At 41.8% G+C, this 18,542-nt stretch overlaps 1 pseudogene; it reads right to left on the reverse strand.

Annotated features, from left to right (window-relative positions):
* Positions 1-2,551: 2,551 nt before the first annotated feature.
* Positions 2,552-18,542, reverse strand: part of LOC121548375 — a 109,904-nt pseudogene continuing 93,913 nt past the window's right edge.

The raw sequence follows: 18,542 nt of genomic DNA on the forward strand, positions 1-18,542 counted from the left end.
GAAATTGCAGCCCAAATAAATGCTTCACAGAGTTCAAGTAACAGACACATCTCAACATCAACTGTTCAGAGGAGACTGTGTGAATCAGGCCTTCATTATCAAATTGCTGCAAAGAAACCACTACTAAAGGACACCAATAATAAGAAGAGACTTGCTTGGGCCAAGAAACACGCGCAATGGACATTAGATCGGTGGAAATTTGTCCTTTGGTCTGGAGTCCAAATTTGAGACTTTTGGTTCCAACCGCCGTGTCTTTGTGAGACGCGGTGTGGGTGAACGTATGATCTCCGCATGTGTATTTCCCACCGTAAAGCATGGAGGAGGAGATGTTATGGTGTGGGGGTGCTTTGCTGGTGACACTGTCTGTGATTTATTTAGAATTCAAGGCACATTTAACCAGCATGGCTACCACAGCATTCTGCAGCGATACACCATCCCATCTGGTATGGGCTTAGTGGGACTATCATTTGTTTTTCAACAGGACAATGACCCAACACACCTCCAGGCTGTGTAAGGGCTATTTGACCAAGAAGGAGAGTGATGGAGTGCTGCATCAGATGACCTGGCCTCCACAATCCCCGACCTCAACCCAATTAAGATGGTTTGGGATGAGTCGGACCGCAGAGTGAAGGCAAAGCAGCCAACAAGTCCTCAGCATATGTGGGAACTCCTTCAAGCCTGTTGGAAAAGTATTCCAGGTGAAGCTGGTTGAGAGAATGCCAAGAGTGTGGAAAGCTGTCATCAAGGCAAAGGGTGGCTATTTGAAGAATCTCAAATATAACATATATTTTGATCTGTTTAACACTTTTTGGGTTACTACATGATTCCATATGTGTTATTTCATTGTTTTGTTGTCTTCACTATTATTCTACAATGTAGAAAATAGTACAAATAAAGAAAAACCCTTGAATGAGTAGGTGTTCTAAAACTTTTGCCTGGTAGTGTATATCAACGCAGTGATCTTTATCAGGCTTCCCTGCAGAAACAATCACTGTCCTCTCAAATACTTTGGAGCGGCTGATTTTGAATTAGATCTGTTCCTTTGAAGGGATTAATGTTCCCGGTCCTCTCCCACGGCTCTATACAGTCATGAGGGAAAGGGGGAGTCCTGCTGGGCCGCGCAGCAACCCTGTTTCTCTCCAAAGCAATAGGCTGCTTGCTTGCCTGTGCCTCATATGGTCAATGAAGACCAAGTATCACAACATGTCAATAAGGATCTAATTTCCAATGTATGTTACTGCTGCATAATAAAGGTAGTGTATAGCAATCGTTATGCTCCAATAATCTCACCACTAATCCAGTGAGCTCTATGAAATACAAGAGGGACCGTATATGACTCGTGTTTGTTAGTATAAAGTTAGAACATGGCTGGAGGAATAGCAAAGCATTATTGTTTTTATAAACATTCCATTTACAAGATTCATCTATATCCAATTAGGACTAGAAATATACATTTGTATAACTATGAATATATCTTGTACTGTACATGTGACCTGAGTAGATGGTGTGTGGTAGGCTGACTGGCAGTTCAAACAACATTTTACATTTTAGTCATTTAGCAGACGCTCTTATCCAGAGCGACTTACTTGAGCAATTAGGGTTAAGTGCCTTGCTTAAGGGCACATCGACAGATTTTTCACCTAGTCTGCTCGGGGATTAGAACCAGCGACCTTTCGGTTATTGGCACAACGCTCTTACCCACTAAGCTACCTGCTTTGAGTAATGTTGTGTGATTGTTTGATTTATTTTACTCACTTTATTAGAATGTTATAAAACAATGTTGATACAAAGAAAGACAGTGAAAACAGGTAAATGGTAAAAGCAGTATGCTGCAAGTGAACCAAAAAATACCAACCTGCATGTACCACTGACTACAACTCTGATCCCACATGGGGTGAATGACAATTCTACAATAAACTGCTGTTTGACATTATACTGTATAGAGTGGAATACATGGATATAAAAAATAACAGCAATTCAAGCCATTCCAACAAAGGTGCCTTATAAACCATTTATCATTACTAGTATGATAAGCCATGCTATTTACACTTTTATATATACTGAACAAAAATATAAATGCAACATGTAAAGTGCTGGTCCCATGTTTCATGAACTGAAATAAAAGATCCCAGAAATGTTCCATATGCACAAAAAGCTTATTTCTCTCAAATGTTGTGCACAAATGTGTTTACACCCCTTTTAGTGAGCATTTCTTCTTTGCCAAGATAATCCATCCACCTGACAGGTGTGGCATATCAAGAAGCTGATTAAAAACCATTATCATTACACAGGTGCACCTTGTGCTGGGGACAATAAAAGGCCACTCTAAAATGTGCAGTTTTGTGGGGAAAAACTCATTCTGATTGGCTTGGCCTGGCTCCCCAGTGTGTGGGCCTGGCTCCCAAATGGGTGGGCCTATGCCCTCCCAGGCCCACTGATGGCTGCGCCTCTGCCCAGTCATGTGAAATCCATAGATTAGGGCCTATTTTATTTATTTCAATTGACTGATTTCCTTATATGAACTGTAACTCAGTAAAATTGTTGAAATTGTTGCATGGTGCGTTTATATTTTTGTTCAGTATACATTTTATGTTTTTGGATAAGTGATATCAATGAAGACTATTGATCATAGCCTTCTCAATCACTTTGCTTGGAAAAATAATAGTGCTAATCAAAATAATGAGACGTAAACATGTTATCACTAACTAGTATAAAATAAAAGCTTTTCCATCCACTTACACGAACATTTATAATAACCTGGTCAATACAATATACAGCACAATTCAAGTCTGACCATCAAAATATACAGTTATTTTTGGTTGAGGTCGGGGTCAAAGAAGGCAATCTGTAAAACAAAGAGAGACAAAGTCCATTTATAATATGTCATACATTCCTTTTGTATTACTTTAACATACAGTGCATTCGGAAAGTATTCAGACCCCTTGACTTTTCTCACATTTTGTTACGTTACTGCCTTATTCTAAAATGGATTAAATAAATACAAATCCTCATCAATCTACACACAATACCCCATGATGAAAAAGCGAAAACAGAAATACCTTATTTATATATACAGAAGAAGTTTGGAACCACCAAGACTCTTCCTAGAGCTGGCCACCCGGCCAAACTGAGCAATCGGGGGAGAAGGGCCTTGGTCAGGGAGGTGACCAAGAACCCGATGGTCACTCTGACAGAGCTCCAGAGTTCCTCTGTGGAGATGGGAGAATCTTCCAGAAGGACAACCATCTCTGCAGAACTCCACCAATCAGGCCTTTATGGTAGAGTGGCCAGACTGAAGCCACTCATCAGTAAAAGCCACATGACAGCCCGCTTGGAGTTTGCTAAAAGGCACCTAAAGATTCTCAGACCATGAGAAACAAGATTATCTGGTCTGATGAAACCAAGATTGAACTCTTTGGCCTGAATGCCAAGCGTCACGTCTGGAGGAAACCTAGCACGATCCCAACGGTGAAGCATGGTGGTGGCAGCATCATGCTGTGGGGATGTTTTTCAGCGGCAGGGACTGAGAGACTAGTCAGGATCGAGGGAAAGATGAACGGCGCAAAGTAGAGAGATCCTTGATGAAAACCTGCTCCAGAGCGCTCAGGACCTCAGAATGGGGCGAAGGTTTACCTTCCAACAGGACAACGACCCTAAGCACACAGCCAAGACAACGCAGGAGTGGCTTTAGGACAAGTCTCTGAATGTCCTTGAGTGGCCCAGCCAGAGCCCGGACTTGAACCCGGTCGAACATCCCTGGAGAGACCTGAAAATAGCTGTGCAGCAACGCTCCCCATCCAACCTGACAGAGCTTGAGAGGATCTGCAGAGAATAATGGGAGAAACTCCCCAAATACAGGTGTGCCAAGCGTGTAGCATCATACCCAAGAAGACTTAAGGCTGTAATCGCTGCCAAAGGTGCTTTAACAAAGTACTGAGTAAAGGATCTGAATACTTATGTAAATGTGATATTTCCGTTGAGCAGGGGGGGGGGGGGTATTGTATGTAGATTAGCTAAATTGTCTAAAAACCTGTTTTTGCTTTGTCATTATGGGGTATTGTGTGTAGATTGATGAGGGAATAAAACGGTTTAATCCATTTTAGAATAAGTCAAGGGGTTTGAATACTTTCCGAATGCACTGTAGTTGACTTCAAGTCCAGAGAATGAAGAAATGGAAATTAAACACTGAAATGCGGAGGATAACATGTCTCCATTTCCAGGCACAATGGCTTCTCCATCTATATAAACATCATTTTACTATTTATGTGCATTAATATGGCATGTTTCACATTTCAGTAGCAATTATTTCCCAGAAAATTGCATATACTGTCTGTTGAGTAAGTGAAAGTGGCGTTGCATCCGGTCTTATAACATTAAATACATTGACAGTGAGAAGTGCAGCTTTGAGGTAGTTGGGGGGCAATGCCACAACATGAACCCCTTTTTAACTTTTCATATTCTCTGGACAGTTGGAGAGAAAGCAGGTTCCACATCTGTCTCACACAAGAGACATGAGAGAGGGAGAGAGAGAGGGGGGCTGAGTGAGAGAGGGAGTGGGGGAGAGGGAGAGAGAGAGGCGCTCGAGGCTACTGGGTACTTGAGCCGCTATAATGGTGTCTCTCCTATGACAAAACATCTGTGAATTTCCTCAGTGATCTACAAGAAAGTATAACTCAGAGCAGTCACTCAGTAGACCTTTGAAGTTGCTCTCTGACAGAAAGCTGCCATTGTTCACAGCCCACAACATAAAAGAGCTCCAACTTTGGTCTCACTAATTTTCAAGATTTTCCCTGAAATGCGATAAAACAATTTTTTCTCCCACAACCTATGAAGGAGGGGATCTCTGCATATTCAAGAGCAAAGGTCATTTCACCTTCTCTCAGCCCACCCTGTGTGTGGTAATCCTGCCCTCCCACAATAATTCTCAGCATCAAAACCTGCTCTGCCAGGAAAGATGAGAAACTGACATATCATATCAAGTAATTACGCTGTGGGAGATGCCAGCCAGGGACAAAAGCACCTCTCGCAGACTAACTAACTGTATGTGAAAGTTCTCACTACTCAGGTTCTCTTATTTACATATACTGTGTTATACTGTACACTACATGACCAAAAGTATGTGGACACCTGCTCGTCGAACATCTCATTCCAAGATCATGGGTATTAATATAGAGTTGGTCCCTCTTTGCTGCTCTAACAGCCTCCACTCTTCTGGGAAGGCTTTCCACTAGATGTTGGAACATTGCTGTGGGGACTTGCTTCCATTCAGCCACAAGAGCATTAGTGAGGTCGGGCACTGATGTTGGGCGATAAGGCCTGGCTCGCAGTCGGTGTTCTAATTCATCCCAAAGGTGTTCAATGGGATTGAAGTCAGGGCTCTGTGCAGGCCAGTCAAGTTCTTCCACACCGATCTCGACAAACCATTTCTGCATGGACCTCGCTTTGTGCACGGGGGCATTGTCATGCTGAAACAGTTAAGGGCCTTTCCCGAACTGTTGCCACAAAGTTTGAAGCACAGAATCGTCTAGAATGTAATTGTATGCTGTAGCGTTAAGATTTCCCTTCACTGGAACTAAGTGGCCTAGCCTGAACCATGAAAAACAGCTCCATACCATTATTCCTCCCCCACCAAACTTTACAGTTGGCACTATGCATTGGGGCAGGTAGCGTTCTCCTGGCATCCCCCAAACCCAGATTCGTCAGTCGGACTGCCAGATTGTGAAGCATGATTCATCAATCCAGAGAACGCGTTTCCACTGCTCCAGAGTCCAACGGGGGGCGAACTTTACACCACTCCAGCCGACACTTGGCATTGCGCATGGTAATCTTAGGCTTGTGTGCGGCTGCTCGGCCATGGAAACCCATTTCATGAAGCTCCCGACGAACAGTTCTTGTGCTGACGTTGTTTCCAAAGGCAGTTTGGAACTCGGTAGTGAGTGTTGCAACCGAGGACAGACGATTTTTACGCGCTACGTGCTTCAGCGGTCCCGTTCTGTGAGCTTGTGTGGCCTACCACTTCGCAGCTGAGCCGTTGTTGCTCCTAGAAGTTTGACCGGGAGAGCTCTAGCAGGGCCCGAAATTTGAAAAACTGACTTGTTGGAAAGGTGGCATCCTCTGACGGTGCCACGTTGAAAGTCACAGTGCTCTTCAGTAAGGTCATTCTACTGCCAATGTTTGTCTATGGGGATTGCATGGCTGTGTGCTCAATTTTATACACCTATCAGTAATGGGTGTGGCTGAAATAGCCGAATCCATTAATTTAAAAGGGTGTCCACAGACTTTTATATAGTGTATCTTGTTTCATAAGAAGTATACATGTATAATTGAAAGAGGCCTACATTTCAACTAGTCATGTCATGGATGCATGTTAGGGGACTGTGCCGTACAGTAAACAAGGTTGTTCTAGGTGATATGATCCTGTTCCTCTTAGCAGTGGAAGAAAGACAGAGAGACAGATTTCCCTTTTTAGCCTCCCAAACTACAGCAAGGCCACACTGATTCTCACACTGTTACCCGCCCAGCGTTTATTCTATGGCAGCTGGTCCCACCATCTGGGCGAGCAGTGCCGAGGCAAAACAGAACAGGTTACACCTTTTACCGTGCCAAGTCTGCTAGTGCCCCGTTCAGTCCACAAACTGAGAGAGGCTAATCATAATTTCACGCTCTGATTTGTCAAACCTCATTCCAACACCAGAGGCACTAAAACTTTTTAGCTAAACAAATTTCGTAGGACACAGGATGAATGTTGTTTCCTTATGCTGTTTTGTATCTACTCTTTTGCTAGCTTAATATGTTATTGCATGGGTAAGTGACCTGATTGTTGAATGCTCATTTCTCAAATAAAAATATTACAGGGAAAAACTTTCCAGCAAAGGTCTTCTCTATCCCATGCATACATTTTCTCTTCATGCCAATGTGAGCAACTCAACTGTGTATAGAATGCCCTCAAGAAATTGCAGGTGTGAGGAAGCTGAAACAAAAGCCAATGTAACCCTAATGGCATCCCTTGTCATTAAGAGGCCTTTGATGTGGTGCTACTCCTCTCTCTCTCTCTCTCTCTCTCTCTCTCTCTCTCTCTCTCTCTCTCTCTCTCTCTCTCTCTCTCTCTCTCTCTCTCTCTCTCTCTCTCTCTCTCTCTCTCTCTCTCTCTTCTCTCTCTCTCTCTCTCTCTCTCTCTCTCTCTCTCTCTCTCTCTCTCTCTCTCTCTCTCTCTCTCTCTCTCTCTCTCTCTCTCTCTCTCTCTCTCTCTCTCTCTCTCTCTCTCTCTCTCTCTCTCTCTCTCTCTCTCTCTCTCTCTCTCTCTCTCTCTCTCTCAATTTAAGGGCTTTATTGGCATGGGAAACATATGTTAACATTGCCAACCAGTTTCTTTATTAATGCACTTTTTAGGGAATGTTCCTTTGCACAGAACCCTCAACACATCTGACATCTGTTTGACATTCATGCTTGTCCATTTCTTTGGCATCAATCATTAGCTTGCTAAGAGCATCATAGGTGTTAGGCCTGTGAGGACAGTCTACTAGAGTCTCTGCTGAAATTCTTTAATGCAAAGCTGAACATCTGTATCTCAAAAGGACATAAACTGCATTAAAACAGAGTGTGTCTGCAAATACTGCTCAAAAAAACATTGATATTCAAAAACTCTCCCTTTGAACTCAAAGGATATAGAAACAGGACAATGTTGGCCTAATCGTGTTCGCTCTTTGAAGTAAGACATCACTATTAGGTGAAAAAAGGTAAATGTGCTCCCATGGAAAATAAAAGCTTTTCATAATTTGTAAAGGCTGGAGCTCGAGATATCAGAAAGAAGGCGGTAGTATGACACGTGGTTGATATTAATGTTTTTAGGCTGGCTGTAGGTTTAATGAAAACACAGTGTTTGCAGCAACTAGTTTAAATGGCAAGGATAACATCAGTGGTAATATTAACCACATTAAAGGAGTCCTCTGTTGCACCAGATGCAGATAGATTTAATGAGGGAAAAACAAGAGGGAGCTGGGGATTATGAAGAGGTATTAAACAAAACAGTCCTCAATCCTTTACTTAACACACACACACTGAGACCTGCTCTGTCTGGTTGGTGTCCACCTGTCCGTCCAACACCACCATGACTACTTTTCCCATCCATACCATGGTAGACATATTCTAAGCTAAGAACAAACAGTGTAACATTGTTTACCGGATACATAATCAAGTACCTAAGGTTGTTACATCCACGGTTCACCTCCTCTCATATGCTCAGGCAGGCAATCAGCCAGGGACTTAATTTGGCAGAGAGAAAGTAACACCCACTTACAGCACCATAGTCTAACCTTGTTATTAAAACTAAGTAAGCCTATTTGAAATTCCTTTCCATGGTAAAACAGGGCCAAAATAATCAAGGGAGCATGATCACACTTAATTGATTCAGTGTACTTTTAAGACTCACTACAGGGTGCTGTGGTGACCTATTTCAGACGGCTCTTCAGTGGAACGAAATATCCCCAGTAAGGGAGTAATGCACAAGCAGTATTCTAATTACTGTTGGATCCGCCGCTGTACAACCGGAGGTGAAGTGCTTTTGAACTAACTGCACAATCGCCAACACCACATTATACTGAGGCCTTTTTTTGTGTGCAATTTTGCAATTTCCATATGAATCCCTCTCAGTGCAGTGTTGAAATGTAAAATACTGTAATACAATGTAATGCAATGTTTCAATCTCAAAGGACTTTTCATTTATAAACTTCTCTGGTAGAAAAGGTTTACAATTTGAATAAAAAATTATGCTTTTAGCTTTGACATTAGAGGAACTAAGCAGATCTTATAGGTCCTTGAAATTTGGTCAAATAAGAGTATACTATTTTCTGTAGCTGCCCCTGAACAACGGTAGGGCTTTTCCCAATCAAGACTGGATTCTGCTTTATCAACCACCAATAATCTTGCAATTCACTATTTGTATTTATTAAGGATCCCCATTAGCTGTTTCCAAGGCAGCAACTACTCTTCCTGGGGTCCAGCAACATTAAGGCAGTTATATACAATTTAATATACAGTATTACATGACATTACATTTCATAACACTTTACCCAATACATTTAGTGTGTTCGCTCAGACCACTACTCCACTATCACATATTTACAATACAACATCCATGTGTACGTGCGTGTAGAGTGTGTGTCTTATCATATGTATGTGTGTCTGTGCCTGTGTGTCTCTTCACAGTCCCCGTTGTTCCTTAAGGTGTATTTTTATCCGTTAAAAAAAAATCTGATTCTACTGCTTGCATCAGTTACCTGATGTGGAATAGAGTTCCATGTAGCCATGGCTCTAAGTAGTACTGTGCACCTCCCATAGTCTGTTCTTGACTTGGGGATTGTGAAGAGACCTTTGGTGGCATGTCTTGTGGGGTGTGCATGGGTGTCTGAGCTGTGTGCTAGTAGTTTAAACAGACACCTTGGTGCATTCAGCGTGTCAACACTTCTTACAAAAACAAGTAATGATGAAGTCAATCTCTCCTCCACTTTGAGCCAAAGGAGTATTTACATGCATATTATTAATGTTAGCTCTCCGTGTACATTTAAGGGCCAGCCGTGCTGCCCTGTTCTGAGCCAATTGTAATTTTCTGAGGTCCCTCTTTGTGGCACCTGACCACACAACTGAACAGTAGTCCGGGTGCGACAAAACTAGAGCCTGTAGGACCTGCCTTGTTGATAGTGTTGTTAAAAAGGCAGAGCAGCGCTTTATTATGGACAGACTTCTCCCCATCTTAGCTACTGTTTTATCAACATGTTTTGAGCATGACAGTTTACAATCCAGGATTACTCCAAACAGTTTAGTCACCTCAACTTGCTCAATTTCCACATTATATATTACAAGACTTAGTTGAGGTTTAGGGTTTAGTGAATGATTTGTCACAAATACAATGCTTTTAGTTTTATGAAATATTTCATGTTCTGTTAGACAGGTACAGTTGAAGTCGGAAGTTTACATACACTTAGGTTGGAGTCATTAAAACTTGTTTGTCAACCACTCCACACATTTCTTGTTAACAAACTATAGTTTTGGCAAGTCGGTTAGGACATCTACTTTGTGCATGACACAAGGAATTTTTCCAACAATTGTTTACAGACAGATTATTTCACTTATAATTCACTGTATCACAATTCCAGTGGGTCATAAGTTTATACACTAAGTTGACTGTGCCTTTAAACAGCTTGGAAAATTCCAGAAAATGATGTCATGGCTTTAGAAGCCTCTGATAGGCTAATTGACATAATTTTAGTCAATTGGTGGTGTACCTGTGGATGTATTTCAAGGCCTACCTTCAAACTCAGTGCCTCTTTGGTAGACATCATGGGAAAATCTAAATAAATCAGCCAAGATCTCAGAAAAAAAGCAGAAGAACACCATCCCAACCGTGAAGCACGGGGGTGGCAGCATCATGCTGTGGGGGTGCTTTGCTGCAGGAGGGACTGGTGCACTTCACAAAATAGATGGCATCATGAGGAAGGAAAATCATGTGGATATAGTGAAGCAACATCTCAAGACATCAGTCAGGAAGTTAAAGCTTGGTCGCAAATTAGTCTTCCAAATGGACAATGACCCCAAGCATACTTCCAAAGTTGTGGCAAAATGGCTTAAGGACAACAAAGTCAAGGTATTGGAGTGGCCATCACAAAGCCCTGACCTCAATCCAATAGAAAATTTGTGGGCAGAACTGGAAAAGCATGTGTGAGCAAGGAGGCCTACAAACCTGACTCTGTTACACCAGCTCTGTCAGGAGGAATGGGCCAAAATTCACCCAACTTATTGTGGGAAGCTTGTGGAAGGCTACCTGAAATGTTTGACCCAAGTTAAACAATTTAAAGGCAATGCTACCAAATACTAATTGAGTGTATGTAAACTTCTGACCCACTGGGAATGTGATGAAAGAAATAAAAGCTGAAATAAATAATTCTCTATACTATTATTCTGACATTTCACATTCTTAAAATAAAGTGGTGATCCTAACTGACCTAAGACAGGCAATTCTTACTAGAATTAAATGTCAGGAATTGTGAAAAACTGAGTTTAAATGTATTTGGCTAAGGTGTATGTAAACTTCCAACTTCAACTGTAACTCTTTATCCACAATATAGCAGGGGGTGTAAAGCCATAACACATACGTTTTTCCATCAGCAGACTATGATCGATGTCAAAAGCCACACTGAAGTCTAACAAAACAGCTCCCACAATCTTTTTATCATTAATTTCTCTCAGCCAATCATCAGTCATTTGTGTAAGCGCCATGCTTGTTCAATGTCCTTCCCTATAAGTGTGCTGAAAGTCTGTTGTCAATTTGTTTACAGTAAAATAGCATTGTATCTGGTCAAGCACAATTTTTTCCAAAAGTCTATGAAGGGTTGGTAACAGGCTGATTGGTCGGCTATTTGAGCCAGTTAAGGGGGCTTTACTATTCTTGGGTAGCGGAATTCCTTTTGCTTCCCTCTAGGCCTGAGGGCACACACTTTCTAGTAGGCTTAGATTGAAGATATGGCAAATAGAATATACGCAGGTATGAATAACATTATTAGTACATATTAGTACAGTATGTCTCACAATGTGAAAGAAAGACATACAACGTGTAAGCTAACCGTTTAAAGTCCCACAAAACCTGAATGCAACTCGACTTAGTCCTGACCCTTATGGTAAGTAGTCTTGCTCTCTGATGGCCACCTAGGGCTTCTGAAAACCCAAAGGAATCAGAGTAGAACCTGGACTGACTGTGGCTGGTCCTGCTATCTAGGCAGAGCTCTAATGTTTTTCCCACTGAGTATGTATAAGGAGGAAGGGATCTTCAGTCATACCACCCTACTCTTCCTATTAAGATCAAAATCTTGGCTTGGGCCCTGGGGTGTCAACAAAAGGAGATGCAGTAAATGATATGCAAATTGAAAAACCCCCACTACAAATCAACTTGCCAGCCCCGCATTTCCGACACATCTTAAAAGGAAATTCCTATATTTAGGGTGTAATTTAGAGTTACGACTAGCTCTGTGTCAGTGAAAGACGTTTTTTGGAGAATCTAGTACACAGCATCTAACTATAGAGAACTCCTTGGTATAATGATAACACATAACATATTACAATCATTATTGAATAATTCACTGCAAGGGGTTGAATAATTAACTGCAAAGGGTTAAATAATAACATTGACTGTTCACATTACAGTATATCTCTATGCTCTCAATCCAGCTTTTCAGGGAGAAGACTTGATAACATAATTGTTACACTTAATTTAGCATACCACAGTGAACAGATAATTGATACACTGACCATGACACTATTAGTCCTTTCAAACACTAGCCCTGGTCTGCACTGACTGAGGATGATGGGCACCTGTCTAGTTCTCAGAGTCCGGTTCCATGCCAGATTTATAGCTGTACTCTCTATATAGAGCAGTTTTCCTACAGTATCTACTTTGGCTCAAGCTTGCTGTTAGGGGAGTCTTAGTCAGGGTCTATTGTTCAATATTCTGTGACAATGAAACTTTATAGAAAAAAATATTCTTTAATTAGTATTTCCACAAACGTACATTGTCATTGACTTTTAATTTATTGATGCAACATCTGTACCCTTTGTCATGATTTTGAAAGACAAATATTTCTTCTAACATCAGTCTCTTGTGTGAACCAGATTTTAAAAAACTAGCCCGAAGAGGAATGAACGACACCATAACTAATCCCTACATTACTGGAGCCTATCTGCTTAAATTGAGAGGTGTGTGGGGGAGGTGTCAATGTACAAGTAACTGCTGATGTAACACATGGTAGCATAACTGTATTCATGAGAAAACCTTGATTGTGGAGTTTATGTTAATCTAAATATACACATACCTGTACATGGGGAGCATCATTAGTCATTCTTAAAAACTAATAGACATTTGCTTTGGTCTCTTGTTGTACATCACTGGTACTTGTAATACATGGTGCATATGGAGGAAATGTTCTTTCAGTGTGTGTCTGGCTAGTGCTCTTTGACTCTTACCGGTTGACAGGGGTTGTAGCTCAGTTCTGACTGAAGAGGGGCCCTCTTGACAGGGCCCCAGTCGAGTAGTCTTCCTCAGGGATTGACTCCACCGTTGACAGTAATTTGTAGTACTCATCCTCTCTGTCTAGCACTTGATTTGGCTGTGATGTTCAAGACAGGAAGAGTATGAGAGGGAAAATGTTAGACTGCTCTTTTAAAACATTTCAAACAGAAAATGTAGTCAGTTTAATCCCTTTAATAAAAGCAATGATATCTAACATAGATAAGGCAGTGAGGAGTTAAGCCTCTTCTATAGCACATTGACTTGGTAGCCTATAAACCTGGCTTTCAATTACAAATAGTCAAACTGTCAACAATTAAAATTAACATGCTGACAAAGCCTTAATATGTCGCCCTCTCTAATGACTCAAAGGAGCTCGTAAAAATCTTTGTTATTTTCAGCGCTCCATTTACATGATAGGAAAACAAAATCAATTTCTGGATTCTCCTATTACACAAAGGGCCTGCTCTGTTTAGAGTTGCTGTAAGTAGGAAAGCAGTTATTTACCCAAGTTTTCTCGGCTTCCTCTTGCTCCCCTGGTAATCCAGATTTCTCTGTGGAAAGGGCCAAGAGCACACAGTCAAAAGATGAGCAGAGAGTCATACATTTTTAATTCAAAGTGATTTTGTGTTGAATGAGAGCAGATGCTGATAGTATCAGAAGTCACAGCATATTTTTTTTGTTGATCAAAGGGCTCAAGTGAGCCTGATGAAGCATGCATCTTGCTCAGCTTTGATAAACTACATCAATTATTCACCATGAAGGCAGACATCCTGACATGAAAGCAACAGATAAAGAGCATAAGCACATGTTCAAGACAAGAGGCAGAGATGTGTGGGGGTGGAGCTTGAGGGTCTGGCACAGGTAGATTTAATTGTATTATCATCTGGAACCAAAGTCAGACAAAGGGCTTTATCACCACTTTGAACTCACATTTAGCTGGTTGTAATAGAGACAGTCTTCAGGGCTGTTCAGCAGTTTGTGCTGCTGGCCCCGCCGGCGAGGGGTTCGCTGCTGCAGCTTGAGCACTGGACCTGCAACAGAGACAAATCACTGAGACACAGCACAGAGACATGGCACCCAATGGGATCCTCTCACAACAACAACAACAACAAAATCCCACACTGATACACAGTGCTGTAACAGCCCCAATGGATAACCACAGCCACAATGGATAACCACTACACAATGAGATGCATTCAGATTGCACTGGAACAAAATAAAATGAGGTAATAAACCTCACAACAAATCATGAAGGCACAAAAACCATAAAAGTTGAGACAGGGTGAAAATAAAATATTCCCACAGTTATGTCAATTGAGTTTATTCCCCTCTATGGGACCCAAGAGGAAAATCAAGCTCTCAGCGCTAACTGTGGCAATATGGCACCAGCAGATCAATGACTCAAACTCAGATCCACTTCTTAGAGCAGATGTAGCATTGCCAATTTCATGTTGTTTTCTTTTCATGTTCAAAGCCACATGATTGTAACTATTCATTATTCATAAATACCATAGATGGTGATATAACATGGTAGGCTTTTGCAATAGATAATGAGCAGGCTTACATGATCACCTGATTAATCAAACATAAGACAATTTAGATCATAGTAGACCTTTTCTACAACTGTACATCCAAGTTTCAAGATTGATCAGTTACAAAAATGTGTTTTAAAACTCAGACACCTTTACAACGAAGCATCTATTTTTTATGCCAGATGGCGTTTCATCTTCTACCCTTCGTTTTGGGTGAGACAGGACTTTCCTTCATCATCTCCTATTACTTCAGCTTCCCAACCTTGACTTAAGCTGCATTTACTTTTTCCAGCTTAACACTACTTTGTACTCACTTTGAACAGACCTCATCACATCTCAATCCTATACATCAAAGCTCAATAGTTTTTTCCTGTGCTCCTTCTGCTTTCTTGATGTTATTCAAACCAGCGTAGATTTACTAAATTCACACAACTTCGAAAATGCCCATGGAGATGCTGTCATTCCTATATGTCTGCACTTCTAATGTGGATCTTTTATTTATCAGGAGCAGTCAGAAAGATTTATTGTCCAAGTGTCAGGGCACACTTACTTTCCAATGCTACTGCTTCAAGGTATAGAAATAGGCTGGCTAGAACCACCATTATCATTGAAAACAAAACCCTATGCTATTTTTGTCATAAACTCTTAGTTTTATATTTCTAATTAGAATTACATTAGCAATTGTCAAAAGGAAATCCACAAAATACCCGTAGGTCACTGATCTCTTCATGGTTTGATTCTGAATGTGTAGTAGGTCTACTAGTCAACCTCCTTTGCAAATACAACATACAGTGTATCATAGGAACATGTCATCCTGTCAAATTTTTTGAAAAAGATGAGCTTCAACCACTTGATGCTTATGTCAATACATCACAGTCAATGTGAAAAGATGTGTCACAAGGTTGATGCTTATGTCAATGCATTGCATTCAATGGGAAAAGATGAGTGTCAACCAATTGATGCTTATGTCAATACATTGCATTCAATGGGAAAATATGAGTTTCACAGGGTCGACGCTTATGTCAATACATTGCATTCAATGGGAAAATATGACTGTCACAGGGTTGATGCTTATGTCAATACATTTCCAGTTAATGGGAAAATGGGAAAAGATGAAGAAAAAAAATGCCTTTTGTGAACTAACACCCGCCTTACTATCTTACATCTCCCGAGTGGCGCAGTGGTCTAAGGCACTGCATCGCAGTGCTAGCTGTGCCACTAGAGATCCTGGTTTGAATCCAGGCTCTGTCGTAGCAGGCCGTGACCGGGAGACCCATGGGGCGGCGCACAATTGGCCCAGCGTCGTCCAGGGTAGGGGAGGGAATGGCCGGCAGGGATGTACCTCAGTTGGTAGAGCATGGTGTTTGCAACGCCAGGGTTGTGGGTTCGATTCCCACGGGGGGCCAGTATGAAAAAATATATATATAATGTATGCACTCACTAACTGTAAGTCGCTCTGGATAAGAGCGTCTGCTAAATGACTAAAATGTAAATGTTACTAGCTCTGACTTTGCTGATAGCTACTTTATTGAGGAAAAATGTACTTACTATGACTGTGATATGTGGTTCAAATACCCACGTTAACAAGGTGAAATATCTGTTGATGTGCTCTTGAGCAAGGCACTTAACCCTAATTTGTTCTAGGGGTGCTGTACTGCTATGGCTGGCCCTGTAAAACAACACATTTCACTGCACCTATCAGGTGTATGTGACAATAAAACAATGTATTTTTATTTTATTTTATTCTCTCTCGCTCTCCCCTCCCTCCTCCTCTCTCTCTCCCTCCCTCCTTCACCTCTCCCTCTCTCTCCCTCCCTCACCCTCATCTCAATTCAATTTCAATTCAATTTAAGGGCTTTATTGGCATGGGAAACATATGTTAGATAATAAACAAAAGTGAAATATACAATAAAAATGAACAGTAAACATTACACTCACAAAAGTTCCAAAATAATAAAGACATTTCAAATGTCATATTATGTGCAAATAGTTAAAGTACAAAAGGGAAAATAAATAAAACATACATATGGTTTGTATTTACAATGGTGTTCTCTCCCTCTCTCACCTCCCTCCCCTTATCACTCCCCCTCCCTCCTCTCTCCCCCTCCCTCCTTCACCCTCTTCCTTTCTCTCTCTTCCTTTCTCTCTCCCCTCTCTCCCCCTCTCTCACTCTGCCCACTCTCTCTCCCTCCCCCCATTCTCTCTCCCTTCATCTTTCCCTCCCTCCCCTTCTTCTCATCTCTCTTTCCCTCTCCTTCCTCTCTCCCACCTCCACAGACAAGATATCGATGCATAAATATGTGACAAGGGCACTGACACAAGTCAATACATTGCATTCAAGGCAAAAAGGTTGGTGATACAGCTACAATGGGTAAATTGGTGAAAGACAGAGACAGGCAGGCAGGCAGGCAGGCAGACATGCAAACAGAAAGACACACAGACAAACAGACAGTTTCAAGTCTTTTATTAAATTTTTTTACCAATATCCTCTTCAGAATTAATTCTCACAAGCCTCTTAGTTTCTAGAACTGCAAGACCATTGTGTCCAATGGAGGTCAAAACTGCTTTTGGGTCGATTGACTTCAAATTTCATATGCTGGGTCATGATGGACCCCTGGTCACAAATATATCAAATTTGGGAAGATTCAACCTCTATAACTCTTCGAACAGCCCATATGACCACCAATTACGTCACTTCCTGTAATTGCAGGAAGCTGAAATTCAATGTACGGCCTCATGGGGACACTCTTTAACAATGCCCTGAGTTTCAGGCTCTTTACGTTAACAATTGACCATTCTACAGAGGATTCGTTTTTGTGTAACTGCAGGAAGAGAATGAGGAACCATGCTGAGAATTAATTAAGCCATTTCCTGTTACCACAGTAATGCCACAGTAAGCTAAACCTCAACACAGGGCATCCCTATAAGTTCCCGATGGGTTGTGTGGAAGGGCGGTTAGCTAGCTCAATTGCAGTCCACAGATGCGTTTTGGTTATGTGGGGGCTTGAGTCTTCCCAAATTATATATATTTGTAACCGGGGGGACCATCAAATGAAATTTGAAGTCAATTGACCCAAAAGCATTTTTTACCTCAATTGGACACAATGGTCTTGCAGTTCTATAAACTGTCTGTCTGTCTGTCTATCTTTCTGCCTTCGTCTGCCTGCCTGCCTGCCTGTCTGCCTGTCTGCCTGCCTGCCTGTCTGTCTGTCTGTCTGTCTGTCTGTCTGCGTCAATGTCCTGTCTGTGGAGGTGGGAGAGGAGGGAGATTAGAAAAGGGGGAGTGGAGGGAAAGAAGGAGGGAGAGAATGGAGGGGGGAGGAGGGGGGGAATAGTCTTGGCGTCGACGAAGATGGCGGCCTCGCGACTAGCTCTTAGGAAACTTTGCGGTATTTAGTTTTTATATGTATTATTTTTTACATTATTAGCTCAGAAAGTGTTTTGTATCATAACATACAGCCGGGAAAAACTACTGGATATCAGAGCGGCGGTAACTCACCAGCATTACGACCAGGAATACGACTTTCCCAAAGCAGATCCTTTGTTTGCTCTCCCCAGGGCAATTGAACTGATTCCAGCGGCTGACCCAAAACATTGCTGGCGGAGGAGAGGCACTCGGAGCGGCCTGCTGGTTCGACTTAGGAGGCGCACACACCACCCACCGCTTCCAAGTATACTACTCGCTAATGTTCAGTCTTTGGATAACAAAGTCGACGAGCTCAGGGCAAGGATTTCTTTCCAGAGAGACATCAGGGCCTGTAACATACTTTGTTTCACGGAAACATGGCTCTCTGTGGATATTCTGTCGAAATCGGTCCAGCCAGATGGGTTCTCAGTTCATGGACTTTATGCAAACTGGAAACCACATATCCTGAGGCTGCATTTATTGTAGCCGGAGATTTTAACAAAGCAAATTTGAGGACTAGGCTGCCGAAGTTCTATCAACATATCGACTG

The sequence above is a fragment of the Coregonus clupeaformis genome, chromosome 4, assembly GCF_020615455.1.
Source record: "Coregonus clupeaformis isolate EN_2021a chromosome 4, ASM2061545v1, whole genome shotgun sequence".
Taxonomy (NCBI): domain Eukaryota; kingdom Metazoa; phylum Chordata; class Actinopteri; order Salmoniformes; family Salmonidae; genus Coregonus; species Coregonus clupeaformis.